General features: G+C 49.5%; 1 protein-coding gene across 1 annotated transcript in view; it reads right to left on the minus strand.

The window, feature by feature from the left end:
- The window catches only part of ATF1 (activating transcription factor 1), a 318,756-nt gene that overhangs the window by 108 nt on the left and 296,404 nt on the right, over positions 1-22,244 (minus strand). The window lies entirely within an intron of this gene.

Here is a 22,244-nt window from a genome sequence, read left to right on the forward strand (position 1 = left end):
GATCATCCCCAGACCTGAACACATGACATCCCAGGCAGTAACCATTGTCACTTACCAAGAAGCCAACCTTCACCGTACTTTCCCTCTGGGAATTGTGTCCCCAGAGATGAATGTGCGAGAATGTAGGCGTCATGGCAGCTCCCAGGATACTTCGCTACAACATTTAGAATCCGAAGGTGTGCATCGCAAACCACTTGCACATTCATGGAATGGATGTGCTTGCGATTCCGGAAACGCACTCTCTTCCTCCGACTTTGGGGTAAACGCAATATGAGTGCAGTCGATAGCACCCAACACGTTCGGCATCCCCGCAATACCCATGAACCCACTGCGGATCTGTTGCAGCTCAGCTGGATCCGTAGGATAGACGATGTACTTCCTCATCCGCTTCATCATGGCCTTCAACACCTGTGACAGATGCCGTGAATGGAGGCCTGCATCATACCTGCAACGACACTCACAGGTTTTGAAAACTTCCGGTACCAAAAACATTTAAGGCACCGAGAAGTTTAGTCAACCCTGGCACAGCATGGTGGCGATTGGCCTGGCGGTCTAGGTCGCAGCGCAGATCTTCATAGAGGAACAAGATTGCCCGTGAGCTCACCGGTAGGTTTGGACAACATCTCGCTCACACATGCCAAACAGAGTTGTCCGTGTGCGAATGAAAACGTCCTGGCCTGCTGATGGCCTGGCCTGCCAATGGCACGGTGCTCTGCTTGCATGGAATACAACAGAGGCAACACGAAATTCAAATTAATAGATGAACACATATAAAATCGTTTAACAACACATACATGGATATGCAACATTGTGGATTCTCGGGTATACAGTTGACTGGCAGCACATAAAAATTATTTAACAGTACATACATGGATCTGCAACATTGTGTATTCTCAAGTTTGTATTCTCAGCTATGTGTTCTTATTTATTTCAGCGTCTACTACAGCCTTATTCTAGATGCAGGAGGATGGCTCCATACAGGCGTCTGTATGGGCGTCCATGTCTCCGCTGGACCCTGGAGCCTCAGGAACGCCTATCTCTCCGGTGTCCGTAGAGGCATCCATGTCCGGAGCCTCAGAGAAGCCCAGAGATGGATGGTATAGTTGAACCGAAACAGAACACATACCTCCTCCGGTCTTGCTGCTGGGTTCTCCGGTCAGATGGGTTCCCCTTGCTGCTGGGCTCCCCTGTTCGCCTCTCCAATCTGCCAGCATTTGTCAATCGAGCATTTCTCATTCTGCTTCTCAACTGAATGAAAAATATCACCAGAGCCAGTATGTACATGTTGTCTGTCCATGGCGCTGTCCGGGATACGAAGCTGACTGAACACCACACTAACGCCAGGGACAGAGTAGGCGGTAAATATTCAGGTTAAAGACGTGGTAAATAAGCTGGTTAACAGGGCGATAATTTGGGCACATGTTACTGTATTGGAGGGAATAGCTAATCTGATCATTAACATGTCATATACAATGCGGCGGGCGGAAAGGGATACGCGTCCTTTCGGCAAGCGGTAAAGATGCATAAAAGCAGATACTGAATCACGGGTACGCCTATGCGTCCAAAACGTGCATCCAAGCGGGTTAAAAACCGGGTAACCATGGTCGCGCTTTACTGTATCGGCCCATGTGTGAGAAAGGGAGCATGATTCTGTGTGTCTGTCTGCCTGCCTGTGTGAGAGAGGGAGCTTGGTTTTAATCTGTCTGCATGTGGTGTGTGAGAGAGAGGGAGGATGGTTCTGTCTCCCTCTGTGTCAGAGAGGAGAAAGTTTGTGCACCCCTTTTCTCCTGCGAGTCCACAATGTTAGAATGATTGGAAATCAAAGGTATGAAGAGTATGGGATTTTAAAATCCTTACTATTTCTAATTGTTGGGTGTTATTTGAGGTATCTCTCATATACCAAAAACATATTTCAAAATAATACAAATTTTAAAACATTTGAATTTTTAATTAATAGATATTCTATTCCTTAGCTATTTTGAAATATTTGTTCATTTTTTTAGTATAATTTTACTATTATATTTCTTGGTTTTATTGTTTGATGTTTTATGATGAATGATAATGTTCTGTTTTTCATATACAGTGTCTGGCTTATTGCAGTTTCCAGTTCAGTTTTGTCTATTATACTTTATAGTGATTGGAATCAAAAGTTCCTAGCTATGGAGAGTAGTGGATTTTTTTTTCCTTCTTAGTTGTTTGATATGTCTGATGTTTTGAAATATTTTATGGTGTTTGGGAAATATTTTAAAAATTTCCCAATGAGGTTTTAATTATTGAATGTTCTAGTCATCAGTGGTTTTGAAAGATTTGTTCATTTTTGTATGGTTTTACTATTATATGTTATTTTATTATTTTTTATGAGGAATGGTGATGTTTGTTTATCCATTGTTGCACTGCATACAGAGTTGGCTTCTTGTGGTTTTCAGTTCAGTTTGTATCTGCACATTTCTATTTATACTTTATGGTCTCTTTATTCTGTACTTAGTGAGATCTGTGTGTATTCTGGCTGTGCCAGACTGCAGTGAGGTATTCTGTTAGGGCAGAGCTTTCCAAACTGTGTGTTGCGACACATTAGTGTGTCACCTGCAGTGTGAAGGTGTGTCGCCTGGTCCAATTAGCAGCAGGGCCAGCGGAAACAGAGAACTATAGCAGGAAGATCGGTGGGGCCTCACCACGTCCCGAAGAACAGGGTCACGTTCACGCCTTGTCCTTCCTGCCTGTGCAGCCCCAGAAGAAAAACGTTGCTGGAACCGTGTGGGCAGGGAAGGAAGAGGGCCGCTGCATATTCCCACGTCGTGGTGGCCCAAGAAGAGGAGGAAAACCCGGTAGCAGGGCCGCTGCGGATCCCACATCTCAGCGGCTCAAGAAGAGGAGGAAACCCAGTAGCAAGACCACTGCGGATCCCATGTCACACAGCGGCTCGAGAGAGGAGGAAACCCAGTAGCAGGGCCGCTGTGGATCGCACGTGGCAGCGGCTTGAGAAGAGGAGGAAACCCAGTAGCAAGACCACTACGGATCCCATGTCACAGTGGACTCAAGAAGAGGAGGAAACCTGGTATGCAGGGCCACTGCGGATTCCACGTCGCAGCGGCTCAAGAAGAGGAGGAAACCCGGTAGCAGGGCCAATGTGAGAACGAGAACCTGAGTGTGTGTGTTTGAGGGAAGAAGACAAATGGAGAGAAAAGAAATAGAAAAAAAATACCCTGTAAAAGGAATAGGCAAAAAAAACAAGAAAGGGAAGGTGGAAAAAAAAAGCCTGTGACCAACCGATTAGAAACTAAGATCAGACAGCAAAGGTAAAGAAAATACTTTTTAGTGATTGGCATATGTTATCTTTGGGGAATGTGCAAGAGTAGCACTTTCTCTATGCCGACCTCGCCATGTACGAGATCGGCATGGAGGAAGTAGAAGCCCACAAATATTTAATACTGTGGGGCCTGCACAGAGGAGGGAGCAGAACGGGCTTCAGTACCAGTAGCAGCAATCAGCACCTCCCCTAATATCCACATGGCAGCAGTGACAGCAGTAGCAGAGGAATGAGAGAGGCTCTGAGGTTGCTGGCAAAAGAAAAAGAGGGGGGGTCTGCCTTCAGTGCGTGGAAGTGTATGAATAGGAGTATGCCTGGGGGTGTGTATATGTGTGAATGCATGGGTGCCTACCTGAGGCTGTATCTGTGTAAGAGAACGTATGGGTGTCTTCCTGGGGTCTGTCTGTCTGAGAATAGGTGCCTGCCTGTGTGTGGTGTATGTGTGTGAGAGAATAAATTAGTGCCTGCCTGCCTGGGGGTCTGTGTATGTGTGTGTGTGAGAATGAATGTGTGCATGCCTGGGGGGTGGGGAGGGAGCGGTGTGAGAATGAATGGGGTCAGTGTGGGTGTAAGCTTTATGTAATCCACAAAAATGTATGTATATATTTAAAGAAACATACATAAATTGTCGAAATACGTTTTGTTCGTTTAACCTTTAACCTCTGGTTTGCTAGTAGACTGAATTAATGTGTCGTAAAATTATGCTAGTCTAAAAAGTGTGTCACCAACATGAAAAGTTTGGAAAGCTCTGTGTTAGGGTGTAGCTTCTGTAGCAGTTTGGCTTGTCCTGTTTTCCAGGTGTAATATTTGCAGTGTTGCCATGTCATAGGTAGAGTTGTTACTATTTGAGTGTTGGGCAGTTAGTGCTTTTTTTGGTATGGGAGGTTTACTATATTGTAATCTAGTTTACTTTTGGCTTTCTGGGGACCAGTGCATGTTACAATAAGCCTAATAACATATGAGCTCCAATGTTGAGATTACTTACCTGATTAATCTCGTTTTCCTTAGTGTAGACAGATGGACTCAGAACAAATGGGTATAGTGTGCTCGTGCTAGCAGTTGGAGATGGATCTGACGTCAGCACGGGTACATATACCCCCACAGGAAGTGAAGCACTTCAGTAACCTTCCTTGCAAAAGCTGTTATGGATATATGTGTACTGACGATCAAATAAATAGTGAAACAGGATTCCCCATACCGATTGATAGTAGCTGGAGACCGCCAGCGTTCCCAACCGGAAGGCGTCGACACCTGGCAAAGGGGACGCTCTTATGTAAGAAAATGACATGGCTTACCTTGAATCGGTGAAACCCATGTATACCGGTAGCCGGGCGGGATGCTGAGTCCATCTGTCTACACTAAGGAAAACGAGATTATCAGGTAAGTAATCTCAACATTTCCTAGCGTGTAGCCAGATGGACTCAGAACAAGTGGGATGTACAAAAGCTACTCCCGAAGTGGGTGGGAGGCTGCCTGAGGACCGCGTAGGACTGCCCTTGCAAATGCTGTGTCCTCCCTGGCCTGGACATCCAGACGGTAGAACCTGGAGAAGGTATGGAGGGAGGACCATGTCGCCGCTTTACATATTTCTGCAGGCGACAGCATCCTAGATTCTGCCCAAGATGCTGCTTGGGCTCTAGTAGAATGAGCCTTGACTTGTAGAGGCGGTGACTTCCCGGCCTCTACGTAGGCCGCTCTGATAACTTCTTTAATCCAGCGGGCGATGGTGGGCCGAGAAGCCGCTTCTCCTTGTTTCTTCCCGCTGTGCAGGACGAACAGATGGTCCGTCTTTCGTACGGCTTCTGTCATTTCGAGATATCTGGGCAACAATCTGCCGATGTCGAGATGGCGTAGCAAACGCCCTTCTTCTGATTTCTTCAGACCCGCCGTGGTTGGCAAGGATATGGTCTGGTTTAGGTGAAATTGTGAGGCTACCTTAGGCAAGAAGGATGGAACCGTGCGAAGATGGATAGCCTCTGGAGTGATTCTAAGAAAGGGATCACGGCAGGACAGCGCTTGTAGTTCCGAAATGCGGCGTGCTGAACACACAGCCAGCAAAAACACCATCTTCAAAGTTAGAGAACGGAGAGACAGGCCCCGAAGGGGTCTGAAGGTGGATCCCGCGAGGAAATCCAAAACTATGTTGAGGTTCCACAGGGGCACTGGCCACTTCAGTGGCGGACGAATGTGCTTGACTCCTTTCAGGAAGCGGGAAACATCTGGGTGCGTGGCAATAGTCTTGCCATCCCTCCGGGGACCGTAGCAAGACAGCGCAGCCACCTGGACCTTGATGGAGCTGAGGGAGAGACCCTTCTGAAGCCCATCCTGCAGGAAATCCAAAACAATAGGGATAGTAGTCGCATGTGGATTGGAGCCATGAGTGTCGCACCAGGCTTCAAATACTCTCCAGATCCTTACGTAGGTGAGGGATGTGGAAAACTTGCGAGCTCGGAGGAGTGTATCTATCACCGGCTCCGAGTAACCTCTTTTCTTCAGTCTAGCCCTCTCAATGGCCAGACCATAAGAAAGAATTGAGCCGGATCCTCGTGGAGGATGGGACCCTGACGTAGCAGGTCCCTGAGAGGAGGCAGGGGAATGGGCTCCCCTGCCAGTAGTCTTCTCATGTCCGCGTACCAGGGTCTTCTTGGCCAGTCTGGTGCCACTAGAAGAACTAGGCCCTTGTGCTTCTGAATCTTGTGTATAAGGGCACCCAGCAGGGGCCACAGAGGAAAAGCGTATAGCAGGGTCCCTGGAGGCCATGGCTGAACCAGGGCGTCGATCCCGTGAGAGAACGGATCTCGCTTGCGGCTGAAGTATCTGGGTACTTGAGCATTGGACCTGTCCGCTAGTAGGTCCATGTCCGGAATCCCCCACTGATCCACAATCATCTGGAAGGCTGTGGGGGACAGCTGCCATTCTCCCGGATTTAGGCTTTCCCTGCTGAGAAAGTCTGCTGCGGTATTGTCCCTTCCGGCATTGTGGACGGCAGAGATGTCCTGGAGGTTCGCCTCTGCCCACGCCATCAGCGGGGCTATCTCTAGGGACACCTGTCGGCTTCTGGTTCCGCCCTGACGGTTGATGTATGCCACCGTGGTGGCATTGTCGGACATCACTCTGACTGCCCTGTTCCGCAATCTGTGAGCAAATTGCAGGCAGGCTAACCGGACTGCCCGTGCTTCTAGACGGTTGATGTTCCACCCTGCTTCTTCTCTGTTCCACCGCCCTTGGGCGGTGAGTTCTTCGTAGTGTGCTCCCCATCCGCTCAGGCTGGCATCTGTGGTGAGCAGAATCCAAGTGGGGGAGGACATCTTCGACCCCCTGCTCGTGTGGATGGACTGCAACCACCACCGTAACTGGGTCCGCACTCTGGCTGGTTGAGGTAGATGCACGGAGTAATTCCGGAAGTGGGGGCTCCAGCGAGAGAGCAGGGTGCTTTGTAGAGGTCTCATATGGGCCCTTGCCCAGGGTACCACTTCCAGGGTGGATGCCATGAGGCCGAGAACCTGCAGATAATCTCAAGCTACGGGCCGGCTGGCTCCCATCAAGGACCGTAGATGCGTCTGAAGTTTTAACCTTCTCTTGGCGGTGAGACTGACTTCGTCTGCCTGGGTGTCGAACTGGACTCCCAGGTATTCCAGTGATTGGGAAGGCTGTAGGCAACTCTTGCTTAGGTTGACGACCCATCCCAGGCTTTCCAGAAGGGCGATCACTCTGTTGGTTGCCCGATGGCTCTCCTCTCGTGATTTCGCCCTGATCAGCCAATCGTCTAGGTAGGGATGGACAAGGATTCCTTCCCGTCTGAGCGCCGCTGCTACCACTACGATCACCTTGGTGAAGGTCCGCGGCGCCATTGCTAACCGAAGGGGCAAAGCCTGGAATTGGAAGTGTCGTCCCAAAAACCTTGAAGCGTAGGTAGCGCTGATGATCCCAATGGATCGGGATATGCAGGTAGGTTTCTGACAAGTCTAAGGCCGTGAGGAACTCCCCTGGCTGTACTGCGGTCTTGACTGAGCGCAGAGTTTCCATGCGAAACCTCGGGACCCTTAAGTATCGGTTGACTGACTTGAGGTCCAATACGGGCCGGAAAGTGCCCTCTTTCTTGGGTACCATGAAATAAATGGAATAGTGCCCAGAATCCATGTCCCATGCAGGTACTGGGATTATGGCTTTCAAAGACAGGAGCCTCGCCAGGGTAGCTTCCAATGCTGCCTTCTTGTGGATTGGACACGGGGATTCCACAAACCTGTCTGGAGGGATGCGATGGAAGTCCAGATAATATCCCTCTCGGATGATAGTGAGGACCCACTGGTCCGACGTTATCTCGACCCATCTGGGGTAGAAGAGGGTTAACCTGCCCCCTATGGCTCCGTCCCCCGGATGGATCGGCTGATTCTCATTGGGAGGCGCGGCCGGGACCCGAACCCGAGCCGGCTCCCCTCTTGCTCTGCTTGGTCCGAAAGGACTGGTTCCTGGCCTGAGGACGAGGTGCCTGATAGCGAGTCCTATAGGGAATGAAGCGTTGGGAGCTTCTGCCTCTGGATGGCCTTGGAAAGGCGTGCTGGTTCCTTTTGAACCTGTCTTCCGGCAGTCGAGGTACTGGAGAGGCACCCCATGTGCTGGCCAGTTTATCAAGGTCGCTGTCGAACAGGAGAGAGCCCTTAAAGGGCATTCTGGTGAGGCGTGTCTTAGAAGGAGCATCGGCTGACCAGTTCCGTATCCAGAGCTGCCTCCTGGCTGCTACTGAGGATGAGACCCCCTTGGCTGTTGTACGGACTAGGTCGGATGCAGCATCCGTGAGGAACGAGAGAGCGAACTCCGTGTCTGCTGCCAGAGCATTGTTCCTGACCTGTGCCAAACAGGAACGCGTCACCACTGTGCAGCAGGTGCGATCCGCAAAGATAGAGCTTCCACCCTCAAAGGTCTGTTTCAGGATGGCGTCCAGTCGCCGGTCGGAGGGCTGCGTGAGGCTGCTTGAGGGCCGCCCCCCCCCCCCCCCCTCAACTGGAATGGTAGTGCGCTTAACCACAGCGCTAACCAAGGTGTCCACCTGAGGGCACGCCAGCATATCCTTGATTGCCGGGTCCAGGGGGTACATGCCCGTCAGGGCCCCGACCCCCTTTAAAAGAGGCCGCTGGCGCAGTCCACTCCAAATCTATCAGTTGTTGCGCTGCTTGTAGGAAGGGAAAATGGCGGCTGTAGGACGAAGACCTTCCAGCACGGGGTTCTGCGTAGCTGCCTCCATAGTGCTGGGGCTGGAATAGCCAACTCCGTCAGGCACTGAGATACCAGGTCGGAGAGATCTTCCTTGGGAAAGAACCGCCTCATAGTTTCGATATAGCTCTATCCCCGAGGGAAGTTCCTCCTGCTCGGGGGGTTCGGACTCGTCCTTCGAGACATCAGGGTCCGCATGAGCCGGACTGTCCGGAGGCGGGTGCCCACGATAAGGACGAGAGGGTCCAGGGACAGGGTCAGCTGGAGCAGCCGCAGGGCCTGGACGGGAAGCGGACTGCATCTGTACAAGGCATGGATCCCCTTCAATAAATCCACCCATGAAATGGAAGCTGTCTCTAGCCGTCGGGGTACTAGGTCCCCCGGGATTCCTGGATGTTCGAGACTGCCCGCTAGATCCGGGGTGGCCCCTGGGGAACTATCACCAAACCTTGGTTGAGACTGGTCCTGGCCCGAGGCTCCCACGGCCTCCTCACATTGGCACAAAGGGAGTCTGGCTCCTCGCTCTGCGTGGGCTCTAAGCTGGCATGCTGAGCAGAGGCCGAGAGCTTTCACGCCGGAGTCAGGAGGCGCCACCGCAGGAGACGCCGGGGCGTTTAAATGTTCCATCGCGGATTGCGAATACAGGGCGCCGGCGCTTATGCAGCCAAGAATAACGCTCAATAATAATATGCGCTCAACAATAGGCGCTCAATAATATGCGGTCAGCAATATACGCTCAATAATATGCGCTCAATAATATACCATATGCGCTCAATAATATGCGGTCAGCAATATACGCTCAATAGTATGCGCTCAATAATATGCAGTCAGCAATATACGCACAATAATATATAATATGCGCTCAATAATATGCGGTCAGCAATATACGCACAATAATATATAATATGCGCTCAATAATATGCGGTCAGCAATATATGCTCAATAATATACAATATGCGCTCAATAATATGCGGTCAGCAATATACATTCAATAATATACAATACGCGTTCAATAATATGCGATCAACAATATACGCTCAATAATATACAATATGCGCTCAAAAATATGCGGTCAGCAATATACATTCAATAAGATACAATACGCGCTCCGTAATATGCAGTCAGCAATATACGCTTAATAATATACAATATGCGCTCAATAATATGCGGTCAGCAATATACGCCCATCAACAGGCGCCTATCATGGGCGCTCAATACCTGAACAAGGCCGACAAAATGGCGACCTCGGCGGCGGTGCCGCATGCAGGCAATGCCGCCGATCCTCGTACCTCGGAGACCAAAAGTAAGAGATATACGCCTTACCTGATCCTCGGCGCTTCCCGGCTGGAACCCGGGCGGTCTCCAGCTGCGGGGGGAGAGGGGAAATACCTTCACCGCCGCGCTTGAGGAAATGCACCCGCTGCCTCTAAGTCCACGCCGGGACCGAGGCGCCTCTCAGCCACGCCCGAGCCCTTCTCGCTCGGGGGCTAGATCCCTGCCGTGCTTCGGCCACCGGACCGAGGCGTAGACCTCCGAGGGATCGCGGAAATCACCCCGGGAAACTCAACTGGGGGAGGGACCCGAGGATATCACCGCAGGAGTGCAGGGCTCGTTGCTCTGTAGAAATTTAGTAAGTAGAAAGTAGTATTGGAAAACACGCTCAGCGAGCGTGCAGGCTCTCCAAACTGCTTTGGAGACGGAAATTACTGAAGTGCTTCACTTCCTGTGGGGGTATATGTACCCGTGCTGACGTCAGATCCATCTCCAACTGCTAGCACGAGCACACTATACCCATTTGTTCTGAGTCCATCTGGCTACATGCTAGGAAAGTGTCTTTTTTGCAGGGTTTTCTGGTTGGAACCACAGCAGTGCATGTAAAAATAGTAATACTTCAGAAGACTATACTGTGAATGAACTTTTTCATGGCTGTGCAACATTGGTGAGGCTTCTCTCCGAGACGGCAGGACTGAGGTCTGAGATGGGCAGCTGGCTGTGGAAAAGCGTGAGTTCGCCAGGAAGGGGTGAGAAGGGGAAAGGTAGGGAGCTGTTGCAGGTAGGAAGGGCTGGCAACAAACAACATCTTTTATATAATGATGCAGCAGTGCTGGGGCAGGAGGTACTCACTGAATGAGCACACAAGCAGCAGGCACAACAGCAAATGTCTGTGTGCGCATCTTTTTCTGTATCTAATTGTGTGTATGAGCCACTGGCTGGCAGTATGGTTGTCTCTTTACTTGGTAACTGGTTTGCCAGACCAGGCTAGCAAAAGACTTTAACACCAGACCAGGAATACAGGATATATGAGAGATGTAACCAAATTTGTTGGAGGCCCAGCTGATTGCATGGATGGAAATGGGCCTGCAGCTCAGTTTGCTTACCCTTGGTCTAAGATGACCTCTGCTTAATTTAGAAAAAACATGAAATTTATGTTGGAGATTTTTTGTCTAATTTCTGCCAGGTTTCAGGTCAAATGATGATTCCTCTCAGTGATTGACTTGGTGTGCTTTTGGGAGCTGGTGAAGCACGAGCTGCTGCATAGAGAACTCACGAGTGAGTCACGTATTCCATGGGCCAGTTTTGAAAAAAATCCCCCAGGCTGATATTTTCCTGCAATCCACCCCTGGGGGGAGCCCATTTTCTGCCCTTCACAAACATACATTTGGAGGCTTCAGCTGGTATGAGTGCCCTCAGTGTAACAGATGTCTCACTAGACTTTGCTGTTTGTGTGATGTTAGTGTGGAAGGAAGAGCGCCACTCCCCATTGGGAGGGGTGATATGAGAGTATAAAAATCCTGCTCCCACGAGAAGCAGGAGGCTTTTGGGAGAAGGATTCTATGATCTGGAGTTCTAATGGAGTTTGGAGCTCTTTCTTCACATAGTTGCATCAGAGGGCTTTTCCCTCCACAGGGATGGTAAAGAGGAGAGACAACCTACCTAGCAGGCCGATTCAAAAAACCCACGGGAGAGCCGGTGCTCCTTGCTGAGCGCCTGCTCTCCCAACGTGCGATTCTCTATTTAAATTAGGCCGCGTGTTAAAAAGGAGGTGCTAGGGACTCTGGCGCGTTCCTAGCGCCTCCTTATTAGTGGACGAGGTGGCTTAAGTGCATATTGCAGGATTTGTCAGGTATCATGTCATCTTCCATCTTAAGGTCATTATTGAGGGAATAATCATTAAATGTTCCTGATCTCCCATCAGATAATTTTGTAATATTGCTTAGCTCAATTCAGAAAAGATATACATAATAAAATGGAGTTAGCTTTAAAAAAAAGTTTTATTCTAAATATCAAAAAGTAACATACCTTTTTATTTGCTCTTCAGAGGTGGCAGGGCTGCTCCGGAAACAGTGCATGCAAAGACGCTTTGATGTCCCTGTACTGCACGCCATTTTCCGCCTTGCCCACCTCATGGTTTTGGTTGCCATTGGCGGCCTTTATTCTCACAGGACAAGCAGGATGGTTGTCCTCACAAATGGGTGACATCGAGGATGGAGCCCACCACGGAAAACTTCTGTCAAAGTTTAACAGAACTTTGACTGGCCCCTACTGGGCATGCCCAGCAAGGCACTGACCCTGCAGCCAGCAGGGGTCTCCCTTCAGTCTTCTTTTTTCCGCGCAGCAGTTGCCACGCGGTGAAAGGAGCTCTTCTTACCACGTTCCTGACAGGAATTCGGGTTTTTCTTTCCGAAGAAAATTTGCCCCTCAGGGGTCTCCCTTCGACAAATTTTTGTCACCTTCGCGGAATCCGGTAAGTTTTTTGCCGTTTTTTATCGACTGCCGTCGATTTTTGGCCCTCGAGGCCTGTTGGCACTTACCGATCCCGCGGCTAAATTTGGCCCTAGGCCATGGCGACGGGGTTCCGTCGATGTCCGGATTGCACCCGGACTATGTCAATCACAGACCCCCATAGGTTTTGTGTAGTGAGCATGATGTCCTGACTTGCACCAAATGTGCCTTAATGACACCTAAGGGTCGCAAAGCCAGGATGGAGAAGATGGGGCTCCTCTTCCATGCACCCACCCCAACGCCATCGATAGCATCGACGTCATCTGAACCGGCACCGTCGAAGTTGCACCACTACCGTCAACCCTCCGGTGACCGTCCACCATCGATGACTTCCCGGCCGTCGACTCCTGTCCCCTCCCCGGATGGGCGAGGAGATCGGAAGGACAAGCATCGCCATCGACGGCACAAGTCTCGGACCGTCGAGGATCCACAACCATCGACCTCTGAACAGGCCGAGCCACCGACTAAAAAGCCTCGGTCAGACCTGGCACCGTCCACGTCTCGTTCGCAGGCACCGAGGAAACCCTCACCCTCTCGGGGTGCGGGAGCCGTGATCCCACCGGTTACGGTGGTCCCTCCAGCTCTGCCTCAGCCTCCCTCTCCCGTTGAGCCGGGAATCGTTACCCCTGGTCTCCGGGCAGAACTGGACCGGCTGGTCCAGGAGGCCATCGAGAAAGCGATGCGAAGGTTCCAACCTCCACCGGCACCGTCTCCGGCATCGATTCCGGCACCGTCTCTGGCACCGACCCCGGCACCGACTCCGCCACCGAGGAGGGAACCGACCACCGAGCCTTTGGTGGACGCTCTAGCACCGCTACTGCGCCGCATGGAGGCACTTGTGACGGCCCTTCCATCGGTGATTCCAGTAGCACCGACAACTCCATCGTCTCCGACAGGATTTTCATCGGCAGGAGAAACACCGTTTCTGATTCCCCCGTCCGGGGTGGTCCCATCGGTGCCTTCGCATATCTCTCCACCGATCTATCCTTCGGCTCCATCGATTCCAAGACCAGCACCGATTCCATCGGCAGCCCCGAAGCCCTCGATGCCATTCTCAATTCCATCTGCAGCACCGATTCCATCAAGGTTTCATTCGATGCCTTCGGATCCTCAACCAGGTCCTTCAGGGCTTCAAGCCCCACATGATCCTTACGATACCTGGGGTGATGATACATCTTCTGACACAGATTTACCTTCACCACCATCTCCTACAGAGAGTAGAAAACGATCTCCTCCTGAGGATCTCTCCTTTATTAATTTTGTAAAGGAGATGTCAGAAATTGTACCTTTTCAGCTGCAATCTGAGACCGATGACAGACACCAGATGATGGAACTGCTCCAATTTCTGGATGCTCCAAAAATCATCGCTTCCATCCCCATTCACCAGGTGTTTCTTGACCTTTTAAAGAAAAACTGGGAATCTCCTTCATCTGTGTCTCCAGTTAACAAGAAGGCTGACTCCACATACCTCGTCCAGTCAGCACCAGGGTTTCAGAAGCCTCAACTGGATCATCGCTCTGTTGTGGTTGAGTCCGCGCAAAAGAAGGCCAAGCGTCTAAAGCCACACTCTTCCACTCCACCTGTCAAGGACAATAAATTCCTGGATAGTGTGGGACGGAAAGTGTATCATGGGGCTATGTTGATTTCACGCATAGCTTCATACCAACTTTACATGACTCAATATAACAGAGCCATCCTTAAACAGATGAAGGACTACGCTGACACATTGCCGGACCAATACCAGCCACAGCTTCAAGCCCTTCTTAACAAAGGATTTGAGGCAGGGAAGCACGAGATCAGAACGGCCTATGACATCTTCGACGCTTCCACAAAAGTTTCAGCTACTGCCATCTCAGCCAGACGTTGGGCTTGGTTAAAGTCATCCAACCTTCGCCCAGAGGTCCAGGATCGTCTAGCTGATTTACCCTGCTTAGGGGACAATTTGTTTGGAGAACAAATTCAGCAGATTGTGGCAGAATTAAAAGATCACCACGAGACGTTGAAACAACTTTCATCTGTTCCATCTGAGGTGTCCTCCAAACAACCACCTAAGAAGGACTCTAAAAAGTCGTTCTTTCGGCCACGTCGTTACTATCCTCCATCGGCCAGGCCTCGTCCTGCTCGATCCTCCAACAGACCTCAGCCACGTCAACCTAGGAAACAAAGACCTGCTGTAGCCCCACCTCCTGGGCCTGTGGCGGGCCTTTGACTTCCCGGTATGGAGCACATGCCGCATCCCACTCCCAGACATCCCTGTGGGGGGTCGACTGTACCACTTTTTACAACGCTGGATACAGATCACCTCAGACCAGTGGGTGCTAGCAATTATCGCACAGGGTTACCACCTCAACTTCCTAACTCTTCCGGCAGACTCCCCGCCTCTTCAAGCATGGAGTCTAACCAGCCATTTGACTCAATTACAACAGGAAGTATCCCTTCTTCTGCAATCAAATGCTATAGAACCCGTCCCTCCCTCTCAACGAGGGAAGGGATTCTATTCCAGGTACTTCCTCATACCAAAGAAATCAGGGGGACTACGTCCCATTTTGGACCTTCGGGCCCTCAACAAATACCTTCAAAAAGAAAAGTTCAAGATGGTAACCCTGGGCGCGCTGCTCCCTCTGCTGCAAAAGGGGGATTGGCTGTGCTCTCTCGACCTCAAGGACGCTTATACCCACATTGCGATTACACAATCCCATCGCAAGTATCTGCGGTTTCTGGTAGGGCCGCGACCATTATCAATACCGGGTACTACCTTTCGGTCTGGCATCTGCTCCACGAGTCTTTACCAAATGTCTCGTAGTAGTAGCAGCATTCCTCAGGAAGGAAGGTGTCCACGTCTACCCCTACCTGGACGATTGGCTAATCAGGGCCTCCACCCCTCAGATTGCTCAATCCTCCCTAAAATTGACAATTCACACACTCCTTTCCTTAGGGTTTCTTGTCAATTACGAGAAATCTTGCTTAGTCCCGTCTCAAACCTTATCCTTCATTGGAGCAGACTTGGACACCGTACAGGCAAAAGCCTACCTTCCGCTTCAACGGGTCCAAACTCTCATGTCCCTAGCCCGCCAGCTCCAGTCTCAAAACACTGCCACGGCTCGCCAATTCCTCATTCTCCTAGGACATATGGCATCCTCGGTTCAAGTCACTCCCATGACCCGACTAGCCATGAGAGTAACACAATGGACTCTGCGACACCAATGGATTCAAGCTTTTCAGCCTCTGTCCTCCATAGTCACAGTTACACAAGCGCTACGCCTGTCTTTAACCTGGTGGACGACTCAGGTCAACCTCCTTCAGGGCTTACCTTTTCTCCTACCAGATCCTCAAGTAATCCTAACCACCGACGCTTCCCACATCGGTTGGGGAGCCCATGTGGACGATTTCCAAACCCAAGGGTTATGGTCACCAGAGGAAGCCGAACACCAGATAAATTTCTTGGAACTTCGAGCAATTCGCTACGCGCTCAGAACTTTCAAAGATCATCTATTGAATCAGATAATCTTAATCCAGACAGACAACCAAGTGGCCATGTGGTACATAAACAAGCAGGGAGGCACAGGCTCCTTCCTTCTGTGTCAGGAAGCTGCGCAGATTTGGGCAGAAGCCCTCTCCCACTCCATGTACCTCAGGGCCACTTACCTGCCGGGAGTAGACAATGTATTGGCAGACCAGCTGAGCTGTGTCTTCCAACCGCACGAGTGGTCACTAGACCCTCTGGTAGCGACCTCTCTGTTTCGCAAGTGGGGTTCTCCCTGCATAGACCTCTTTGCGTCCCCTCAGAACCACAAAGTGGACGATTACTGCTCTCTCATTCGAAGCCAGTACTCTCAGCCGAGGGATGCCTTCTCCCTCAAGTGGACGACAGGTCTGCTCTATGCATTCCCCCACTTCCTCTTCTGTCAAGGACTCTCATGAAGCTTCGCCAGGACGGAGGAACCATGATCCTGATAGCACCCCACTGGCCACGCCAGGTGTGGTTTCCCATACTCCAGGATCTCTCCATCCGCAGGCACATCCCTCTGGGAATGGATCCGCATCTGCTCACTCAAAACGACGGATGCCTACTCCATCCCAACCTCCAGGCCTTGTCCCTGACGGCATGGATGTTGAAAGGTTAGTCCTTCAGCCTTTTAACCTTTCGGATTCGGTTTCTCGTGTCCTGATAGCTTCACGAAAGCCCTCCACCAGAAGATCCTATTCATATAAATGGAAAAGGTACACATCATGGTGCACTTCTCAGTCTCTTGATCCCCTTTCCTGTCCAATCTCTAAGTTCTTGGACTATTTATGGCATCTATCAGAATCCGGTCTTAAAACCTCTTCCATTAGGATGCATGTCAGTGCGGTAGCCGCTTTCCATAAAGGTATACAGGGTGTTCCTATTTCAGTACAACCCCTGGTAACACGCTTTCTTAAAGGCTTGCTCCATCTGAAGCCACCTTTACGTCCTCCGGCCCCATCTTGGGACCTTAATCTGGTTCTTGGTCGCCTAATGAAACCACCTTTCGAACCTCTGCACTCCTGTGACTTAAGGTATCTCACATGGAAAGTGTTATTCCTTTTGGCTATCACTTCAGCTCGCAGGGTTAGTGAGTTACAGGCCCTAGTTACCTATCCGCCTTACACTAAGCTCCTGCAAGACAAGGCGGTACTCCGCACTCACCCTAAATTTTTACCTAAGGTAGTTTCTGAGTTTCATATCAATCAATCCATCATACTACCTATCTTTTTTCCCAGGCCCCACTCCAACTCCGGGGAACAGACTCTGCATACCCTAGACTGCAAACGAGCTCTAGCTTTTTATCTAGACCGTACACTTGCACACAGGAAGAGCACTCAATTGTTTGTCTCTTTCCATCCTAACAAGTTAGGACAACCTGTGGGTAAACAGGCTCTTTCCTCCTGGTTGGCGGACTGCATTTCGTTTTGCTATCAGCAAGCTGGCATTCCTTTTCAAGACCGTGTAAAAGCACACTCTGTGAGGGCCATGGCGACTTCGGTAGCACACCTTCGATCGGTGCCGCTTCCTGACATCTGTAAAGCTGCAACCTGGAGTTTTCTCCATACCTTTGCAGCCCACTATTGTTTGGACAAAGCTGGAAGACAAGACTCCATCTTTGGCCAATCTGTCTTGCGTAACCTTTTTCCAACCTGATGTACCAACACCCTTCCACCTTCCCGGTAGGGTGCGGATGCCCTTTACCAAATTCCACCCCAGTTGTTGTGCCTGTTGCACGTCGATGGGGGCATTTGGTGCAAGTCAGGACATCCTCAGCTCGGTACTCACCCATTTGTGAGGACAACCATCCTGCTTGTCCTGTGAGAAAGCAAATGTTGCTTACCTGATGTAACAGGTGTTCTCACAGGACAGCAGGATGTTAGTCCTCACGAAACCCGCCCGCCACCCCGCGGTGTTGGGTTCGTTTTAGTTTTTACTTTTTTAGGCACTGCCTGTAGCTTTGAAAATCAGACTGAAGGGAGACCCCTGCTGGCTGCAGGGTCAGTGCCTTGCTGGGCATGCCCAGTAGGGGCCAGTCAAAGTTCTGTTAAACTTTGACAGAAGTTTTCCGTGGTGGGCTCCATCCTCGATGTCACCCATTTGTGAGGACTAACATCCTGCTGTCCTGTGAGAACACCTGTTACATCAGGTAAGCAACATTTGCTTTTTTGGAGCCCTGCTGTGCTGCAACATTTTTAAAACATTTTTTTATCATGAATGTGACGAATCGCTTTAGTAGTTTTAGAGGATTTTAGAAATAATATCTGGGTATGAAGCTCTCTACCCCGACCTGCCCCATGAGTAGCAGAGCCACCGCCCCTCTCTCCCTGCTAGTGCAGCCTCGGGTCCCTGATGTTTCCTGGGTTACTCAGATCTTAATGCCTGCCCTTGGGCAGGCGTTAATTTCTGAAAGTAAAATGTGCAGCTTGGCCGCTCATTATACTTTAGTATCCAACGGGGATAATAGGCTCATCAATATGCATTTGCATGTGATGAGCGCTATTAATTTCGGAGGGGTTGGCCGTGTGTTTTTCACACGCTATTACCCCTTACAGTATAACGGGTAATAATAGCGCATCTAAAACACATGGCCAAACGGGGGCTAAACGGTGTGCTCAGCCAATCGCACTGTTCTGTATCAGCCTGTAGGAAAGTCTACCGGATTCAGTTAGAATCAGCCAGACAAGAGAGAGAGGACAACAAAAGGAACATTTAAAGAAAATATTTCAGCTACTCAACAGGTACTGGGGAGCCCAGGGTGGAATGGCGTACCCATCCTAAATAGCTGACATACGTGGGGAAGGAGAATGAGAAGAAACTGTGATGTATTTTTGTGCTGTGGATTGTGTTTCAGAACTGGTGGTTTGTTCTGAAGTTTGCCAGAGTTTTGGATTTTGTTTTACCCTGCCATCCCTTCAATAAAGACGTTTCCTTTGAATAACATCCCTAGTTTGAAGAGAAGGGTTTGGCGTTTTTTTGTGAATGCCTGGTAAGCAGGAAGAGCCCCAGAAAGGAAAAAACTAGGGAGGGGGGGGGTGTGTTTACGCGTGCCAGGCCTATTTTAAAAAGGCCCATTGACGCGCATAAGTCCCAGGGCTTTACTAAAGGGGTGGTCTGGGGGCGGAGCCAGAGGCCTCTGACATAGCAGAGCGGCCTCGGAGGGAATTTCCCTACCTCCCACCCCACCTTCCCCTACCTCCCCCGCCCTTTCCCCTCTGGCCGGGCCCCCGGACCACCCCTTTTTGCAAGCCCCGGGACTTACAAGCATCCCGGGGCTTTAGGCCCGGCGAGCGTAAGACCGATTACGTGAGTAACCCTTTGAAAATCCGGCCCAAAATGTTTAATTAAAATTTTTATACTGCCAAACAACTGAGCATCTAAGCAGTTTACAACCCTCCCACATTCCCAACCCCCAAAAAATAGCTATCCAATATATTTTATGAGCATAAGGGTTTTAATGCGCATAAATTTAAATTGCAGCACACTGAATTGGATTTTACAACTTGACAGACTAGTGTCACTGGCTGGGAACTAATGGCTGTAAATCAGAAGTGCAGGGATTTTGTATTTTATTGATTTTATGTGTATGTTTTTAATGTTTTTATTCTTTTAATGTTTGATATCTCTGTTTCTTGTTTTTTTATGCTTCATATTTTATGTTTAAACATTTTATTAAATGCAATAACAAATCCACAACACTCAGTGTACAAATTCTGATGTACACTAAGCTAAATACACAACAAACCATTTTCCATTTGTCAGTAACAAGAACACCAGAAAGCGCATGGAAAACATTTGCAAACAAAATCCCCCTCCCATTCCCCCCCCTTATCCGTTAATAGAAGTGAACAGTATTACAACAAGTTCGCCGTGAAGTCACCAGGAACCACTTCAAGTATTGAGGATAAAACTACGAATTCTGTGGGACAAAGTTTGAATATACTTCCACCAAATATCCAGAAATATTTTCTTCATTTGAGAGAATGAGATAGCACGTTGCCTATCTACATCATATTGTGAAACATTTTTCCAGTGCCAAAAAGTGGGAGGGTCCTTCCTTCTCCAATGCATCCAAAATCGCCTTCTTCCCCAAAGTACCAGCTTTATTAGCAATCAGGCAGGTAGATCCACACCAGTGGGTTATGCACCTCTACCAGCAGATGGAGACAGAGCAAAGCTGACATCACAGTATATATACCCCTGCACTGATATCAGCCCGCTAGTATTCTCTGTCTCCAGCAGATGTTGGACATGCATGGTCCCTCCCTCAATCGAGTTTCCTGAGGTGATATCTTCGGATCCCTCCCTCACATGAGAGTCTTGGTCCGGCAGCTGTAAAAAAAAAAAAAAACACACACAGCTGAAAGGCAAGCAGGTGCAGGAAGCTGAATACTGCAGTGAAGGTCTATGGCCTCTCCTTCCGCAGCTGAAGACCGACTCTGTACTCGGCCAGGAGGGGCTGAGCTCAGGTAAAGAGTAATTAAAAAAGGAATAAAAAAAGGAGGTAATTGGGAGTTGATTTTAGAGAATCCTCTCCCCTCTGATCTCCGTGCTTGGCGTACCAATCCAAAATCCGTTCCTACCATGTTCACATGTTTTTTTCTCTGCACATAAGGCTTGCCTACTTCAGATACGTTGGTTCATGCTTACGTGCCTGGCTGTGTGACTAGTTGTGCGCCTAGCTGGGCACTCAGTTGTGTGCATAGGGGCGCTTGGGTGAAAGCACAGTGGTGCGCTTAAGGGCACCTAGGCAGGCGCTCAAGTTGCATATGGACAATGAGCACTCGGGTAAGCGCTCAGTTTGTGCATCTACCTGAATAGTGTATTAGGCACCAAATTTTTGAGCACCTGATTTTATTTGAAGTGCCTATTGCGAGCACAGCTGGGCACACAGTTCTCAGACACCTGTTGGAGCATACTAACAACTCTATGGCGCCAATAGCAAAGAAGCCTAAGCTCCTTACTCTTTGTGCTGCTTGCCGTATTCAAGCATCTCAGCTTGGTGTCCCCTCTAACTTGTGTCAGAACTGTTTTAAGGTTCAGGGAGAATTGTCTGTCTGATTTTGCTGAGCTCAGGTCTTCCCAGCATGATGCGGAAATGGAAAAAGAGCTCCCAGAGGTTTTGCCTGAAGTTGGGGCTCCCCTAACTGGTTTGTCAGCAGGGGAAAGTAGTTCATAAGAACATAAGAAAATGCCATACTGGGTCAGACCAAGGGTCCATCAAGCCCAGCATCCTGTTTCCAACAGTGGCCAATCCAGGCCATAAGAACCTGGCAAGTACCCAAAAACTAAGTCTATTCCATGTAACCATTGCTAATGGTAGTGGCTATTCTCTAAGTGAACTTAATAGCAGGTAATGGACTTCTCCTCCAAGAACTTATCCAATCCTTTTTTAAACACAGCTATATTAACTGCACTAACCACATCCTCCGGCAACAAATTCCAGAGTCTAATTGTGAGTTGAGTAAAAAAGAACTTTCTCCGATTAGTTTTAAATGTGCCCCATGCTAACTTCATGGAGTGCTCCCTAGTCTTTCTACTATCCGAAAGAGTAAATAACCGATTCACATCTACCCGTTCTAGACCTCTCATGATTTTAAACACCTCTATCATATCCCCCCTCAGTCATCTCTTCTCCAAGCTGAAAAGTCCTAACCTCTTTAGTCTTTCCTCATAGGAGAGTTGTTCCATGCCCCTTATCATTTTGGTAGCCCTTCTCTGTACCTTCTCCATCGCAATTATATCTTTTTTGAGATGCGGCGACCAGAATTGTACACAGTATTCAAGGTGCGGTCTCACCATGGAGCGATACAGAGGCATTATGACATTTTCTGTTTTATTCACCATTCCCTTTCTAATAATTCCCAACATTCTGTTTGCTTTTTTGACTGCCGCAGCACACTGTACCGACGATTTCAATGTGTTATCCACTATGACACCTAGATCTCTTTCTTGGGTTGTAGCACCTAATATGGAACCCAACATTGTGTAATTATAGCATGGGTTATTTTTCCCTATATGCATCACCTTGTACTTATCCACATTAAATTTCATCTGCCATTTGGATGCCCAATTTTCCAGTCTCACAAGGTCTTCCTGCAATTTATCACAATCTGCTTGTGGGCGCTGGGCCAACACACCCTGGTTTTGGCATGGACCCCTCTGCCTTTTCTTGGGTGGAATTTCTTCAAGGGCTGCGGTCCTTTCATCAGACACAGTCAATGGCCCTAGCCAATCTTAACAGATCAGGATCAGAGGCTGTGGATTCCCGCATGCCTGATGCTGTGGGTAAGTGTCAGAGTATGTCTAGTTCTGCTGCGGGTCTCGCCAATAGGGACCTGGATGGCACGGATGATAAAGCTGATCCTTACTCCCTGGAGGAAGGAGAAATTCCTCTGGGGCTGGAGGAACTATGTTGCGTTACCTTCATAGAGATGA

The sequence above is a fragment of the Rhinatrema bivittatum genome, chromosome 3 (genome assembly GCF_901001135.1).
Source record: "Rhinatrema bivittatum chromosome 3, aRhiBiv1.1, whole genome shotgun sequence".
Classification (NCBI taxonomy): Eukaryota; Metazoa; Chordata; class Amphibia; order Gymnophiona; family Rhinatrematidae; genus Rhinatrema; species Rhinatrema bivittatum.